Source organism: Lissotriton helveticus, chromosome 3_1, assembly GCF_964261635.1.
Source record: "Lissotriton helveticus chromosome 3_1, aLisHel1.1, whole genome shotgun sequence".
In the NCBI taxonomy this organism is placed as follows: Eukaryota; Metazoa; Chordata; class Amphibia; order Caudata; family Salamandridae; genus Lissotriton; species Lissotriton helveticus.
In genome coordinates this window covers 82372225-82386743 of record NC_136061.1, presented here as the reverse complement: position 1 = coordinate 82386743, position 14519 = coordinate 82372225, and the positions used below count along the sequence as shown (strand labels likewise).

General features: G+C 48.5%; 1 protein-coding gene across 5 annotated transcripts in view; it reads right to left on the bottom strand.

The window, feature by feature from the left end:
• The window catches only part of LOC144824416 (uncharacterized), a 552506-nt gene that overhangs the window by 498816 nt on the left and 39171 nt on the right, over positions 1-14519 (bottom strand). The gene's annotated exons all lie outside the window — the stretch shown is intronic.

The window sequence follows — 14519 nt, the reverse complement described above, 5'->3', positions numbered from 1 at the left end:
GCATTTCACACCTTCTTCACACATATCCACATGCTTATTACTTCCTGACAGAAGTGGAAGAACAAATGCAAATTTTGCTTCCAGGAACGTTAGACAGGAAAAATGTAACTTGCTAAAAAATAAATTTTCCTTAACATTTATTAAAAATCCATCATCACCAGTGAATTTCATTTTAATAACTATTAAAAATAGTTGTTTAATTATATTTCTAGATAGTCCAATTCCTGAGACACAGCATTAGGATTTTTAATATGTACTCTGGTTTTCTACATAGGGCAGTTAGGCCTGCCACAGATCTTGGGTGCTAGTCACTGAAAGGACATGTTAACTTTAACTTTCTGCATGGCTTACTTTTAAATACCATGCACCCTGCCTTGTGTATTACAAGGCCTACATAGGGATGACTTAATATTATTTAAAAGGGAGTTTTTGACCTATAAAAGGGGTTTATTTGACTGGTTGAATTACACTTTTTACACTACTACAGTAATGCTACACTGGTAGGCCTGAAGCCAAGATTTATATTGTCACTCTAGTCTATTGCATAATATGTGTTGCAGTCCACTAGTGGCATTTAATTTACAGGCCTCGGGTAAACTTGGAACCATATACTATGGACTTATATGTAAATTAAATATACCAATTGAGAATATGTCAATTAAACCATGTTAATGAGGAAGCACAAGTACTTTATTACTGATTAGGTTGGGTAAGGTGCACAGAGTTTTAAAGCCAGCAAAAATTTAGAGACCAGCAGCAGGCAAAACAAATGTGTGGTACCTACGCAGAAAAGGTGGCTATCCTACACTTCCCTTCCATTTTCACACTGTAGCAAGATGTCTTTCTGATTTAACTATTCAAATATAGCCTAGAGCTCAGGGATTTAAAATGCAAGCTGGGTAGTACATTATGACTTTTGTTGCAGTCTGTACAATTGTTTCAAGAGTGCCAAAGGGGTCAAATGATATTGAGGTAAAATCAGGGTGTTATTTCAACAAAGCTTTCCAGTTCTGATGCTCAAATGTCTTTGTGGTAAATTTACGTGTTACCGTTATCACAATTAATATGACCACTGCTTTGGACCTAAGCAGTGAGCCATCACCCATAAATGTTGGTGGCATTAAAGACCAACAATTTTCATTCACAATAAAGGTCCTAATGTCCTCTGTACCTTTTAGAATTATGATTCAATGAAGCTATAAGAACTGTGGTATCATGGATTTATTTGCTAATGAAAGCGGACCATTCTATTCTCAATAATGTTACAACGGGGATAAAAGTGACTTCAGGGGCCCTCAATGAAATGCATTCCCTTAGATGAGTTTGGAGAAGATGGCTGCTGCATGACGGCCCATCTGCTTTCCATGAGAAGGAGCAGCAATTCTTCCTCAACTTTTTGAGTAGAAGAAAATAAGTTACAACTACACAGGGGATCTTATTTACAAATGACATTCAAAAAGAACTTTGAGGTTTCGTATGTAGTAGGCTTACTGGTGGTGGAGTGAGAGGACTGAGAACTGATGGGCAACAGGCTGAGGCCTAGTTGGAAGGAGAATCTTCTAAAACTACCACCTCAGTTTCTTTAGAGTTCCATTTCAGAGACTAGTCTGAGATCCAAGTTGGAGGTGAGGTCTACCTTGGAATGTTGTCTGTGCAGGCATACTGAGCAGGCCAAAGGATCTGATGATGGAGGCTACTGGTGAAGCATCATTAGTTCCACTTGCACCATTTGGTGATTTCCATGGTGAAAAATGAAGAAAAAAACAGATAAAATCTAGCTCCAGTACATTTTATCTAAGGAATTAAATTTGGCTACACCTACTATATTTATTGAAATGATATGTATCATGCACACTAGAGATCTGAAGGCCTCAGGTATTGTGCTAGACCTGATACTTCAACACAATGAACTGTACTTCCTTTTACTTTGCATCACCCACCACTATTACCTCTCTTTTACATCTATTATAGCAGAGTTTATTTTGTAATGTAGTGTAGTTATAGCACATAGAAGGCCTTCATGATACACACAGAACACTAATGAGGTTACTTGGTGTCCCAAAGTTAGGGTGCAATAGAGAGCCTTCTCCTTCAGCCTACTCAGCATTTCTTCATTCAAGACACCCTCACGAGAAAGAGCTTGCTGGAGGTTACATCACACCCTGTGACATAGATAACTAAATGGATCATTGAACATCCTACCTGTATTATTTTCTGAACCTTAAGTATACCTAAAATTTCAGTTGAGTGCATTGGTAACTAGTGCAGATTGCCGTGGGCCAGGTCTACATGATTTTTGTGCTATAGGGCAAGGAAGAGGTATTCTCTGAGATTGTTGGTCCAAAGTGATAGTCCTTACGTGATGGCAGCAGTCACACTTTGGGGATGGCCCATGTAAGGAAAAATTCTATTTTATATCCTATGTGTTCCTTCCCCCAGTGCCAGGCTTAATCCAGGCTGTCAGTACTCTCAAACAGGCTCTCATGCCCCCTCTCAGGTTGGACATGCTTAGGTCTTTATTTGCAGGAGTTTACTATTATTGAAGCATTCTGAGGCACTGATTTGTTGTTTGGGGGTGTGGAAAGTGGTTTGCACTCACCTTATGATGCTGCTTAAGAGTACATCCACTCCACATGATGCTGTGTTGTGCTACATCATGATCAGCAGAGACCTCAAGGCATATTACTGTTGTTGGTTGGTCTATGTCAAGGAAGACAAGGAGATGCTCTATGATGTCTGCCAGTGCCAGTTCCAGACATGTTTCTGCCCTGGTCCAAGTGAGGGATTGCAAGGGGACACTTGTGCTCTTTGTGGACAAATATTAGCCCCCATCTTCTTGTGTCACTCCTATTACTGACTAGCACCGCCCATCCCCAGAACTGGCCCCAGGTCTTCATTCCTCTTGTGACTAGTAGTCGTTGCGTAAGGTATGATGTTCTTGTACAATGAGTTGCATGATTGGTTCTTATTCCAGACCTTTGCTGCAATATAGAAAACTTGAGAAGGGATGGTAGGTCTTCAGGAGTGGAGTGCATGATTATTGCATGCATCATTGGTTTGGGTATCGACCCCTCGAAAAGGAAGTTTGGGAAGATCTTGATCTCAGGAGCGCACACATGCTGTCAAGTATGCCATTAATGCTAGAGTAGATGCATTGTTCTTGCCGCATGACTGTTGTCCTACAACCCTGATGGCTTGAAGGAGGAACATAAGGCTGTAATTATGATCTGAATATGGGTGGGAACCAGAGATGTTTAGGGCTATGGTTATTGACTTTAAAATATACAATGGTGTTAGGTAGAAATGTCTTACTGTGGTTTCCTATTGTTTTTTTAAAAGTAGATACTTATCTGTTGAGAACAGATATTTGATTCGCAGACAAGTGGCCTGATTCATCCACATGTTTTAGTATGTTCTTTTACCTGCTTTGTGGTATTTCATCATGTGTCTTTTGCTTCACCTATCCACATCAGATCTGGATTTGCATTTGGTGATGTGGCATTGATTGTTTTCTGTCACGCGCTGGTAGGCACCCAGTCACAGTGTATGTACATTTTCTGTCTTACAGTCTTGCAGTGGTTCTAGCAACTTTTTGTAACTGGTTTTCCTGAAGTTTGAACAATAGGGAATTTGCATTTGATCATGAAAAACAAACCTCCTGTGTAGAGTTCTGGGACTAGATACAAGGATTCTACTCAGCTGCACCATCTAGAATTGAAGGATGACCACAAAATTTGTATCAGAGGAAAACAGAAGATATTTGGAATTGGAGTAATTTAACTTGCGGCTGCTTTTGCATAGGCACTCCATCAGGGTTTTCAGAATTTTATGAAAAATCTGATTTAATTCTGGCATGGCTAAAAGGAGGAGTCTGAATATAGTGAACAAGAGAGACGAGAGTGGAGGTTTGTATGCTTAATTTGAGCCGGTGGTTTGCGGTGCTCTGCACTGGCGCTAAATTGTCAACAGCGGCGCTTATGATAGTCTGCTACATGGTGGCGGTGTTTACCTAATTTAGAGACAAGCCTAACAACAGTTGTTTGTTAATTCTGTATAGCTGTATTGCCTCCCAATCCATTCTTATGGCTTTGGGGGCCTGGAATAATCTGTTGTGTCACAATTGGAAGAGTGTGAAGGTTAGTAGTTGTGTTGGTACTGTCATTGGCAGTGCTGGCAGGGACAATGTGTGGTGTAAGCTGCAATGAGACAAGGGACCCCGGCACTTATTTTGTCACACATTAAGCATGATCCTCTGAAGCAGGTAGATTAAAGACAAACTGATCAGGTTTGGCCCATTGTTCCGATTCACACACAAATCACTGGAATTGTCCTGGTAAAAGCAGTGTTGTACGGAAAAACGTCAAATGTAGTGAACATTTCTAAGAGGATACGGATTGTTCAGAAGTGTCCTTCTGCCTGGACAAAGATGCCATCCCGGGCAAAAAAGGGAGCAATTTCCTTGAAATCCGTGGGGTGGAAGCTCGGCTTACATGAGTGCTGTCATTTGTCTACCTGAGTTGGAGTTTTAAAAGACAACGGCCCTTGCATATCCAGCATGTCCAAATATTCTGCGCTTTTAAGAGTTAATTATTTTTTTTGTGGAGTTTTATATAGCGCAAACTAGACCCAAAGGTATCAGAACCTGGTACATGAGCACCAATTACGTTACAGACTGACACATTCATTTTTGTTAGGCACGGGGAGATTAACAGGTAGATTCATCAACACAAATTGCGATCGCAATAGCTGCGAAACAGCTATTGTGATTGCAATTCCCTGATCCACAATTCATGAAAAGAAAAATAACCAAATTGCGAAATCGCAAAATAGATTTTGCGACTTCGCAAATAAAATCGTAGAATCAAGCTGGAATCCCCTTTGCGATTCTGTAATTGCAATTCCCCAATGATTCTGCGATTCCATTTGCGAAGTCGCAAAATAATCGCAAATGAAATGCATGAAAAATCGCAATTAGCGAAAAAGCTGAAAATCGCTATTTGCGAGGTGCAATTTAAGGAGAACCCAAACCAGGTGGTAACCATAAAGTAAAAAAAAAAAATCCTAACTAGCTACAGGTGCGGGGCTGAACAAACACATTTAAGGAGACACAGTAGGAGCATGAGGACATTCACAATGCCAGGACTCTACTTGGTGGTAAGGCGGCAAAGGCTCCAGGCTGCAGCAAGGAACAGACGCCGGACCCAGGAGCGAATTTTCCACCAGTGGATCACACTCCTGGGCCAGACTGAGGAGGAAATCTACTCAAAGTACAGGCTGAATGGGGCAATGATTACCAAGCTCATCCGGGACCTTGACCCCTTGATGCAGCACCCAACGAGGAGGCCCACCCATGTCCAGGTCTTGTGCTGCCTGCACCTCCTGGCCTCCGGAAGCTTCCAAGGGATAGTTGCAGTTGCAGGGGGGATGTCCCGCTGCCTAAGGAGTTTCCTGGAGGCCATGCTGACCCGGCTACACCATTACATAACATTCCCAACCACCCAACAGGACGTGAATCAAACCAAGCTACAATTTTACAACATGGCGCAATTCCCCCATGTAATTGGATGCATTGACTGTACCCACATACACATCTGCTCACCCACTGAGACAGAATACATGTACCGGAACCGCAAGTCCTACCACTCACTGAACATCCAGATGGTCTGCAACGCAAAGACAATCATCACCGACATAGTGGCACAATACCCGGGAAGCACGCATGATTCCTTCATATTCCGGCACAGCGTCATGCACACACGCCTGGCCAGGGGAGACTTTGGCGAAGGACACCTTCTAGGTAAGTACACATGCCAACAAATAGTACATCGAGACCATGTAGCTGCGCATAACAGGCGCTCACCCTCTGCTCATTTCATTCAGGTGACAGCGCCTACGGCCTCCGTGAGTACCTCCTCACCCCATACCTCAACCCTGCCACACCACAGCAACGGCGTTACAATGCTGCACACATTCGCACTAGAAATTGCATTGAGCGGACATTTGGGCTTTTAAAGAGCAGATCCCGCAAACTACACAAGACTGGTGGGGCCCTCAAATACCAGCCTGAGGTCTGCTGTCGCATCGTGGCCGTGTGTGAAATACTCCACAATACTGCTACCAAGCAGAGGATACCTGTGGAGATCTCTGGTAGTGACTCGGAAGGGGACAACCGCCCACCTGCACATGTGCATCATGCACGCGGGGAGAACCCTGCTGAAGGACACAGGCGCCGCAACCATATCACAATGAACTGTTTCTAGTGCACCCATTCCCCTCACACAACACTGCACTCATGCATGACAAATGAAATAATGACATGAGTCGGATTAACTTGTGACTATAAATTCTTATTGTTATTTTCACAATAATGTGTATTTCAATTTTTTCCAATTTACATGAGAACTGTATTCCCTCATACAGCCCCATGTTAGAGAAGAGGGCGTGCTTGTGTAATCAGCATGGCCTTGCTGGTACAGTACATTGAGTCACTGGCGCCTCCGGCCGGACGCACCCAGTCGCCTTTCAACGTCCTCCATGACACTATTGGCCCGTGATGCTGCAGTGGGCCTGGTGCTGCGGCAGCCTTGGGTTACCAGCGCCAAGGACAGGCTGCTGTGACTCGAAGTGCCCTCACTGGCATCATCCCCCCCACTTGCTTGGCCATGGCCAGACGACTGCAGACTCTGCACAGCTGTGGTGACTTGCTCAAGGGCCCTGGCAACGTCCTGGCAGCATTGCACTATCTGTATCTGCATCGCAAGAGAGCGGCGCGAAAGTTGGGAGGTGGCATTTCCTATGAGATGGTTAGATCTCGTGTATGCTGACAGGCAGGTCAGCAGCTGGTGGTGGCGGCGGCGGGTGATATCCTGCTGGGACACCAGGATCTGGCTGTTCTCACAGACAGCTGCGGTCATGATCTGCATGCATTCTGTGAGCTGGCCCACATTTCGCGCAGTCTTATTCAGCTGCAGGTGGATGGCTGCCAAGTGCAGTGCCTGCGTGAGACCAGGAGTGACCACTGTGCCTTTGACTAGGCCGGGTCACCCCTCCTGCTGCCGCCACCTTTCTGCCTGCTGCCGCCGCACCGAGCGACCCAGCCGCCGCTGAGCCGCCCGGCTGTGCAGATTTCCCGCCGCTGCCTCCCTGCGGCCCCGCCCACCAACAGCCCATTGGAAGACCCGCGCCCGCCTCCCAGCTGACCCGCCCTCCCGGCTCCAGATTTATGACGCCCCCAGAGCGACCGCGCAGCGGACGTTCGCAGCGGGAGCACCGAATGAGCGCCGAAGGTGCGCCAAAGGTAAGCCCGTCTGCGCCCGTCCGCGCCTGGACCGCGCCCAGGGCCAGGACCCCTGGCCCCCGCAGACCCCAGCCCACCCGCCGGACGTACGACGCCGCCACCCTCAACGCACTCAACGCCGGCCGAACCCCTGGATGCTACCGAGCCACCCCGAGACGCACCCACGGACCCTTCATCTGCCAGGCCTGCAAGTTCTCCTGCACCCGGACCTGCACTGCACCAGCACCCACCAAGCCGAACTCCAGCAGCAGCCACCTGAAGTGCATCCTGCTCAACACCCGCTCCGTCCACAGACACGCCGTCGAGCTCTGGAACCTGCTCGACACCACAGCCCCAGACGTCGCCTTCCTCACGGAAACCTGGATGAACGCCTCCTCAGCACCCGACATCGCCATCGCCATCCCGGACGGCTACAAGATCATCCGGAGAGACCGCGTCAACCAGACAGGAGGAGGCATCGCCATCTTTCACAGGAACACCATCCGTATCACGACCAACACCGACGACACCATCGCACCCGCCGAACACCTGCACTTCCAGATCCACGTCAACCCCACGACCACCCTCAGAGGCACCCTCATCTACAGACCCCCGGGACCACGCACACAATTCAGCGAGGAAATCGCCGACTTCATCAGCCCGCTCGCCCTCCCCTCAGCCGACTACATCCTCCTCGGGGACCTCAACTTCCACCTGGAGAACAACGACGACCGCAACACCACCACCGTGCTGGAAAACCTCGCAAACCTGGGACTCAAGCAACTGGTGACCACCCCCACCCACCTCGCCGGACACACACTCGACGCCGTCTTCTCATCCAGCAAAGACATCGCCTTCAGCCACGCCACAGGACTCCACTGGACGGACCACAGCTGCGTCCACTTCACCTTCAGAAGAACGACGACCCACCACCACCAGCAACAGGTTGCCCGAAGAAGCTGGAACAAGATCACAGCCGACCAGCTCGCCGCTTCCCTGAGTCAGCACCCTCCCGCCAGCTCAGCGAACCCCAGCCAGGCCGCCGACAACCTCACGAAGTGGATCAGCAACTGCGCGGACGAACTCGCCCCTCTGAGGACCCCGCCCAGCAGACCCGGCAGCAAGAAAGCCCCATGGTTCACCGACAAACTCAAGAGCTCCAAGAAGAACTGCCGAGCCCTCGAGAAAGTCTGGAGAAGGGAACCTACACCGGACAACATGACCACCCTCAAGCTTGCCACCCGGAAGCACCACCAACTGATCCGCGCCACCAAGAAAACTGCATTCAAGGACCGACTGGACAACAACGCACACAACTGCAAGGAACTCTTCAACATCGTGAAAGAGCTCTCCAACCCCAACGCCGGAAACAACGACATCACCCCATCGCAAGACCTCTGCAACTCCCTCGCCTCCTACTTCCACAACAAGATCGCGGACATACACAACAGCTTCAGCAGTCAACCATCGCACACAACGACCACAGCAACGCCCCCCACCACCACCCTCCGCGCCTGGACTCCGATCAGCACCGATGACACCGTCCGCATGATGAACTCCATCCACTCCGGATCTCCGACCGACCCCTGCCCTCACCACGTCTTCAACAAGGCCGACGCTGTCATCGCACCCCACCTGCGGGACATTATCAACACCTCCTTCGACACCGCCACCTTCCCGGAGAGCTGGAAGCACGCCAAACTCAGCGCTCTACTTAAGAAACCAACAGCGGACCCCACCGAACTCAAGAACTACCGCCCCATCTCGCTCCTCCCGTTTCCAGCCAAAGTCATCAAGAAGACCGTCAACAAACAGCTGGCCGCCTTCCTCGAGACTAATGGATCCCTCGACCCCTCACAGTCTGGCTTCCGAGCCAACCACAGCACCGAGACCACCCTGATCGCTGCCACCGATGACATCCGAGCCCTGATGGACAACGGAGAAACAGCGGCCCTCATCCTCCTAGACCTCTCCGCGGCATTCGACACTGTCTGCCACCGCACCCTAGTGCAGCGCCTCAGCAACATCGGAATTCAGGAGAAGGCACTGGAATGGATCGTCTCCTTCCTCGACGGAAGAACACAGAGAGTCCGCCTACCACCGTATAAGTCAGAGGCCACCGAAGTCATCTGCGGCGTCCCTCAAGGATCCTCGCTGAGCCCCACCCTCTTCAACGTCTACATGAGCCCCTTCGCGCCCATCGCACGCCAACACAACCTGAACATCATCTCCTACGCCGATGACACCCAGCTGATCCTCTCACTGACCAACGACCCCGCCGCTTCCAGAGCCAACCTTCACGAAGGGATGAAAGATGTAGCCGAATGGATGACGACCAGTCGCCTGAAACTGAACTCAGACAAGACGGAAGTCCTCATCCTGGGCTCCTCGCCCTCCGCCTGGGACGACTCCTGGTCACCGCACCCACACCGACAGACCACGCACGCAACCTGGGCTTCATCCTGGACTCCTCCCTCTCCATGACCAGACAAGTCAACGCCGTCTCCTCGTCATGCTTCAACATCCTGCGCATGCTCCGAAAGATCTTCCGGTGGATCCCCACCGAGACCAGGAAGACGGTCACCCAGGCCCTCGTCACCAGCCGACTGGACTACGGCAACCGCCCTCTACGCTGGAACCACCGCCAAGCTCCAGAAGAGACTCCAGCGGATCCAGAACGCCTCAGCCAGACTCATCCTCGACATCCCCCGACGCAGCCACATCTCCGGACATCTGAGAGACCTGCACTGGCTCCCCGTCAACAAGAGAATCACCTTCCGTCTCCTCACCCACGCACACAAAGCCCTACACGACCAAGGCCTGAGCTACCTCAACAACCGCATCAACTTCTACGCTCCCAAACGCCACCTCCGATCAGCCAGTCACGCCCTCGCCGCCGTCCCCCGCATCCGAAGACAACAGGAGGAAGGTCCTTCTCCCACCTGGCCGCCAAGACCTGGAACTCCCTCCCGACCGACCTGCGCCTGACCCAAGACCACCTCTCCTTCAGGAAGAAGCTCAAGACCTGGCTGTTCGAGCAGTAGCAGCACCCCCCCCCCAAGCGCCTTGAGACCCTCCGGGTAAGTAGTGCGCTATATAAATGTCCATGATTGATTGATTGACTTCTGGTGTACTGCAAGCATCCGGCGTTCTATGGCCAGCCCAGGATCCCGGACATGTACCCCCCTGCCAGCGCGTGTTGGGACGTCGCGCTGCTGCCTTATCAGTACGCTGGACTGGGATCGCACAGTGGCTGTGCGCCGTGTCTGCCTCCTGGGTGGTGGTGGTGTGGCCTGTACCACTACCATGGATGTCACATGGGGTGGTTGCTGGGCTCCTGTGGCTGCAGGGGTGGCCCTGTCCACATCGGGAGGTGGTGGTACTGCTGCTGCTGGCTGTGATGGTTCGGGTCGTGGGGCAGGATGGCCCTCTCCCATTCGTTGTGGTGATAGCGCATCACCCATCCTGGCTACCGCTCAGGTTAGAGGAGCACCGCTCTAATTAAAAACAATGAAAAGACATTCAATATGTTGCCAGTTACAAGTTAGACAATTGTTAATTCTTCACCGAACCCACACACAGTTGTTGTCTCTTGTTAAGGGAGAAATGCACTGGTTAGGAGCTTGTCATATAACGCCCAGTAGTGAGTATGCTCGAAGAACTTTACACGCGCATACACCCTACTATACTCAGCGTGTTGTCTGTTGTTTTATCACTGGACCTCTCAATGCGAACTAAATCGCCTCACGCCGGCACCAATGTAAGGGCTTCATCGCCTTTGAAATACACACGCATCCTCTCCGATGTGTTAACTCTGGTTTAGCAAGAAAACGCACAGGTTAGGATTTTGTCATAAACCGCCCCCGGTAGTGAGTATGCTCAAAGAACTTTACACGCGCATACTCAGCGTGTTGTCTGTTGTTTTATCACTAAACCACTCAATGCGAACTAAATCGCCACACACTGGCACCAATGTACGGGCTTTATCGTATTTGAAATGCTTACGCATCCCCTCCAATGTGTTGTTGCACGTTATTATTACTAAAAATGAGTCCTATTCATCCTACTAAGCCCTCTGGTGGTTACATAAACCGGATAATATCCGATTTATGAATCGAGGTAGGATAGGTACTAGAGGTATCTTTCCCATCCTCCATTATATAGGAGTCACATGACCAGCCGGTCGCGTGACCAGAGAGGAACATTGGATGTGTGATGTGTGGTTTGTGTAGTTTGCCCCCACATGGTGGGTCAAAAAAATAATTTGATGTATGTATTATCCCCATGAGGAACAAGTATGGTACCATGTCTTACTGTTCTGTTGAAGTGGCTCAACAATCTCCATATTCGTATACTTCTGCTGTAGTGTGAGTTACATATGACCAGCCGGTCATATGACTACAAACCATAGATCATGTCGTTTTGATGCCTACTATAAGGTCGATGACTTAGACCCATCACTAACACAGTGGTATTGAATATGTGTTGTTAGTGACAACATGAGATATATGGAAAAGCAGGTATATTACCAAATGACAATGTATTCCTATAGCGACATCCAGGGAATAGTTTCATTCAATCATTCTTTGTCGCTATTCAACTTATAAACCCACTTTTGTTCCTTATTTAACAGGAATTTGGCCACATCAGGACAGTGGTCAGGTAGAGAGGGCTGCTCTAAAACTGTCCAGGTGAAATCATTCGGGCTATGTCCCACTTCCAAAAAATGTGATGTCAACCGTGTGGCCTGTTTACTACACCGTTTCGTACTCTTGTGTTCCGATATGCGGACCTTTATCTTTCTTGTCGTCATGCCAACATAACGTTCATCGCATGGACACGTGATTAAATAGATAAGGTTCTCGCTGTTACAGTTTGTAAACTTACGTTGTTGCCATGGTCTGTTGGTGCCTATATCTACAGTCAAAGACTTACATGTTTGGGGACAAACCGAACACATCCCGCATGGATGATGACCCTCAACTGGCGGGAGGTCCCACAGGGTACCAACTTGTCTAGTCTGCCTGCTCTTTGGTATTGTGTGTACAAGATTATCTCTTCGATTTTGTCCCCTCTTAAAAGCAAAGAGCGGAAGGGGTAGACTATCTCCCCCTGTGTTCAAGATCGACCAATGTTTTTTGACAATTTTTTGGACCTGATTGGATTTCGTATTGAAGGTGTTAACACAGGTTATTCTCTGTGACTTCTCCTTAGGTAGTGTCTTCTCAAGGATGGCATCACGATTGTTGTTTGACGCTCGTTTTTTAGATTAACTTATTATTTTCTTGGGGTATTTCTTTTCATAAAGTTGTTCCTCAAGTTTCTGGGAGTGTACCTCAAATGCTTTTTTACTGGAGCAATTTCTCTGGACCCTTAGAAACTGGCCGAATGGCAAGTTATTCCTAAGGGCACGAGGGTGACAGCTTTCATAGCTCAACAGTGCATTACGGGCCATGGGCTTTCTGTAGAGTTCAGACTCTAATCCTCCTGGTGTAGCTAAGATTGTGACGTCTAAGAAAGCCAAATGTGTTTTACTATATTCCACTGTGAATTTTAGATAGGCATTACGAGTGTTTAACCACTGGTGGAATTCAAGGAGGTTCTCCACTGTCCCTCGCCAGACGACAAAAATGTCGTCTATATATCGCTTCCAAATGCGAAGCGATGCTAGAAAGGGATTTGTGGATGCTAAGACCTCTCCCTGCTAGAAGTTGTGTACATAGAGGTTAGCGAGACTTGGAGCGAAGACACTACCCATACTGGTCCCAGATATTTGTAGATAGGTAGTGTCTTCGAACCTGAAGTAGTTCACCTTCATTGCCACCTCAGCAAGACTCATGAAAAACGGGACAGGAGTGATGGATTGCAAGTCCCTTAGTTCCAATAGATTCCCTACTACCTCTAGTGTTTCAGTCTGGGGTATGGAAGTATACAACGATTCCACGTCAAAAGACACAAGTATATCAGTGGACATGTTGAACTCTATCTCAGGGAGCAGCCTCAGGACATCTTTTGTGTCCTGAAGAAAAGTGGGCATTTCTCTAACCATCGGGTTCAAGAAATGATCCACAAAGGTGGATAAGGGCTCTAAGATTGAACCGATCCCGGAGATTATCGGCCTCCCCGGTGGCCACTTGCTTTGAGGTTTATGAACTTTTGGGAGGATATAAAAGTATGGAATAGTTGGGTGAGAAGTTCGAAGGTACTGACCCTCCTGAGGTGTAATCCACCCCTCGGTTGTTGCTTCCTCAACCAAATTGCCAATGATGTTTTGAAGCCGTTCTGTTGGATCCTCTAGTAATCGAAGATATGATTTACGATCTTCCAGCTGTCTCATACACTCACTCCGATAAGTCGTGGTGTCAAGTATAACAATTGCCCCGCCTTTGTTGGCAGGCTTCACTATGATCATTTCATTTGATGTTAAAGACCGTAGTGCTTCCTGTTCCTTTTTTGGAAGATTCACAAAGGGTTTCTTCTCGATCTGAAAGAGATTATTGATATCGTTCTCCACAGCCTCCTCGAAGGTTAGAACCTTGGCTGGCAAACTCACAACCAGTGGATTAAAAGTAGAGGGTTTCTTTAGCCCAGTGTTTTTATCCACTAAGTCCATTTCTGTATTGGAGTATTTTGCAAAGTAATAGTGAAGTCTAATTTTTCTAAAAAAACGTAGCCAACTCAATTTGTGCTACAAATGGATCGCCTGTCTGGGTGGCTATAAAGCCCAGTCCTCTATTTAGAAGACTCTCTTCATCAGCTGTGAGGACGTGGGTACTTAAGTTAGCCACAAGACTGTCCCGTTGCTCGGCCCCGTTGTCTCCTGCGGTACCTTCTTCCCGCTCCTTAGGTCCATTGTGGGTTGTGGTGTTGGTCCCCAATGTACTTGTTGGACCGGACCTTGTCTTCTTCTGCCCCATGTCCTCCTCGGGCCAAACCATAAAAAAGGTTGCATACCCGGACCTGGTTGCATTTGTGGGGGACAGAATGGTCCCATTTGTGGGGGAAAGGTGGGCCCGTACATCCAAGGGTTAGGCTGCCACCATGGTTGGAACTGATTTTGGTTTTGGAAATTGCTCCTCCAGCTTCTTCTGCCACCTCGTCCTCTGTTGCCATTTATTGTATTTCCACTCAATGAAGTGTCGGAGTCGCTTGAAGCGTCTTCAGAACTTGAGGTGGCATCTACGTCCCTTCCGGTTGAAAGCTGGCGCAACGTAAGTATCGCTCGTGTAGGGATAGATTTTCT